The 2,500-nt window shown below is 47.2% G+C and overlaps 8 non-coding genes and 1 pseudogene across 8 annotated transcripts in view; all 9 read left to right on the top strand.

The window, feature by feature from the left end:
* LOC146280339 (5S ribosomal RNA) overlaps nt 1–62 on the top strand; it is a 119-nt gene extending 57 nt beyond the window's left edge. The window contains exon 1 of the ribosomal RNA XR_014765292.1: nt 1–62. This exon is cut by the window's left edge and continues 57 nt beyond it. This is a non-coding gene — a ribosomal RNA (5S ribosomal RNA).
* Nucleotides 63–240: 178 nt separating this feature from the next.
* LOC146280338 (5S ribosomal RNA) lies at nt 241–359 on the top strand. The gene has a single exon (XR_014763715.1). It is a non-coding gene; the product is annotated as a 5S ribosomal RNA (ribosomal RNA).
* A 172-nt stretch (nt 360–531) lies between these two features.
* LOC146280337 (5S ribosomal RNA) lies at nt 532–650 on the top strand. The gene has a single exon (XR_014765396.1). It is a non-coding gene; the product is annotated as a 5S ribosomal RNA (ribosomal RNA).
* Nucleotides 651–842: 192 nt separating this feature from the next.
* On the top strand, nt 843–961 carry LOC146280336 (5S ribosomal RNA). Its single transcript, XR_014763713.1, has one exon. It is a non-coding gene; the product is annotated as a 5S ribosomal RNA (ribosomal RNA).
* A 178-nt stretch (nt 962–1,139) lies between these two features.
* LOC146280335 (5S ribosomal RNA) lies at nt 1,140–1,258 on the top strand. The gene has a single exon (XR_014764489.1). It is a non-coding gene; the product is annotated as a 5S ribosomal RNA (ribosomal RNA).
* Nucleotides 1,259–1,430: 172 nt separating this feature from the next.
* Nucleotides 1,431–1,549, top strand: LOC146280334 (5S ribosomal RNA). Its single transcript, XR_014765440.1, has one exon. It is a non-coding gene; the product is annotated as a 5S ribosomal RNA (ribosomal RNA).
* Nucleotides 1,550–1,743: 194 nt separating this feature from the next.
* On the top strand, nt 1,744–1,862 carry LOC146280333 (5S ribosomal RNA). The gene has a single exon (XR_014763712.1). It is a non-coding gene; the product is annotated as a 5S ribosomal RNA (ribosomal RNA).
* A 178-nt stretch (nt 1,863–2,040) lies between these two features.
* Nucleotides 2,041–2,159, top strand: LOC146280332 (5S ribosomal RNA). The gene has a single exon (XR_014763711.1). It is a non-coding gene; the product is annotated as a 5S ribosomal RNA (ribosomal RNA).
* A 180-nt stretch (nt 2,160–2,339) lies between these two features.
* On the top strand, nt 2,340–2,458 carry LOC146280331 (5S ribosomal RNA; annotated as a pseudogene).
* Nucleotides 2,459–2,500: the final 42 nt, after the last annotated feature.

Below are 2,500 nucleotides of genomic sequence, written 5' to 3'. Positions count from 1 at the left end.
AGGGTCGGGCCTGGTTAGTACTTGGATGGGAGACCGCCTGGGAATACCAGGTGCTGTATGCTCTTTTGCTCATTCACTTAGTAACTGAAATCTTGCAATATGCACAAGTAGTCCTTCATGAAAGGGGCTGGAAGCTGTTTTCATTTTGACACGAGAGAGAGAGAGAGAGAGAGAGACCACCTTGCATTGTCAATTGCTAAATCTGTATATGGATAAGTAGCCTATGGTTGTCAACTTATTTCGTACGGCCATACCAGCCTGGCAACGCCCGATCTCGTCTGATCTCGGAAGCTAAGCAGGGTCGGGCCTGGTTAGTACTTGGATGGGAGACCGCCTGGGAATACCAGGTGCTGTATGCTCTTTTGCTCATTCACTTAGAAACTGAAATCTTGCAATATGCACAAGTAGTCCTTCATGAAAGGGGCTGGAAGCTGTTTTCATTTTGACACGAGAGAGAGAGAGAGAGACCACCTTGCATTGTCAATTGCTAAATCTGTATATGGATAAGTAGCCTATGGTTGTCAACTTATTTCGTACGGCCATACCAGCCTGGCAACGCCCGATCTCGTCTGATCTCGGAAGCTAAGCAGGGTCGGGCCTGGTTAGTACTTGGATGGGAGACCGCCTTGGAATACCAGGTGCTGTATGCTCTTTTGCTCATTCACTTAGAAACTGACATCTTGCAATATGCACAAGTAGTCCTTCATGAAAGGGGCTGGAAGCTGTTTTCATTTTGACACGAGAGAGAGAGAGAGAGAGAGAGAGAGAGAGAGAGAGACCACCTTGCATTGTCAATTGCTAAATCTGTATATGGATAAGTAGCCTATGGTTGTCAACTTATTTCGTACGGCCATACCAGCCTGGCAACGCCCGATCTCGTCTGATCTCGGAAGCTAAGCAGGGTCGGGCCTGGTTAGTACTTGGATGGGAGACCGCCTGGGAATACCAGGTGCTGTATGCTCTTTTGCTCATTCACTTAGAAACTGACATCTTGCAATATGCACAAGTAGTCCTTCATGAAAGGGGCTGGAAGCTGTTTTCATTTTGAAACGAGAGAGAGAGAGAGAGAGAGAGACTACCTTGCATTGTCAATTGCTAAATCTGTATATGGATAAGTAGCCTATGGTTGTCAACTTATTTCGTACAGCCATACCAGCCTGGCAACGCCCGATCTCGTCTGATCTCGGAAGCTAAGCAGGGTCGGGCCTGGTTAGTACTTGGATGGGAGACCGCCTGGGAATACCAGGTGCTGTATGCTCTTTTGCTCATTCACTTAGAAACTGACATCTTGCAATATGCACAAGTAGTCCTTCATGAAAGGGGCTGGAAGCTGTTTTCATTTTGACACGAGACAGAGAGAGAGAGACCACCTTGCATTGTCAATTGCTAAATCTGTATATGGATAAGTAGCCTATGGTTGTCAACTTATTTCGTACGGCCATACCAGCCTGGCAACGCCCGATCTCGCCTGATCTCGGAAGCTAAGCAGGGTCGGGCCTGGTTAGTACTTGGATGGGAGACCGCCTGGGAATACCAGGTGCTGTATGCTCTTTTGCTCATTCACTTAGAAACTGAAATCTTGCAATATGCACAAGTAGTCCTTCATGAAAGGGGCTGGAAGCTGTTTTCATTTTGACACGAGAGAGAGAGAGAGAGAGAGAGAGAGAGAGAGAGAGAGACCACCTTGCATTGTCAATTGCTAAATCTGTATATGGATAAGTAGCCTATGGTTGTCAACTTCTTTCGTACGGCCATACCAGCCTGGCAACGCCCGATCTCGTCTGATCTCGGAAGCTAAGCAGGGTCGGGCCTGGTTAGTACTTGGATGGGAGACCGCCTGGGAATACCAGGTGCTGTATGCTCTTTTGCTCATTCACTTAGAAACTGACATCTTGCAATATGCACAAGTAGTCCTTCATGAAAGGGGCTGGAAGCTGTTTTCATTTTGACACGAGAGAGAGAGAGAGAGAGAGAGACTACCTTGCATTGTCAATTGCTAAATCTGTATATGGATAAGTAGCCTATGGTTGTCAACTTATTTCGTACGGCCATACCAGCCTGGCAACGCCCGATCTCGTCTGATCTCGGAAGCTAAGCAGGGTCGGGCCTGGTTAGTACTTGGATGGGAGACCGCCTGGGAATACCAGGTGCTGTATGCTCTTTTGCTCATTCACTTAGAAACTGAAATCTTGCAATATGCACAAGTAGTCCTTCATGAAAGGGGCTGGAAGCTGTTTTCATTTTGACACGAGAGAGAGAGAGAGAGAGAGAGAGACCACCTTGCATTGTCAATTGCTAAATCTGTATATGGATAAGTAGCCTATGGTTGTCAACTTATTTAGTACGGCCATACCAGCCTGGCAACGCCCGATCTCGTCTGATCTCGGAAGCTAAGCAGGGTCGGGCCTGGTTAGTACTTGGATGGGAGACCGCCTGGGAATACAAGGTGCTGTATGCTCTTTTGCTCATTCACTTAGAAACTGAAATCTTGCAATATGCA

Source organism: Hypomesus nipponensis, chromosome 7, assembly GCF_054491055.1.
Source record: "Hypomesus nipponensis isolate SF chromosome 7, ASM5449105v1, whole genome shotgun sequence".
Taxonomy (NCBI): Eukaryota; Metazoa; Chordata; class Actinopteri; order Osmeriformes; family Osmeridae; genus Hypomesus; species Hypomesus nipponensis.
This window is presented reverse-complemented; position numbering and strand designations above follow the sequence as displayed.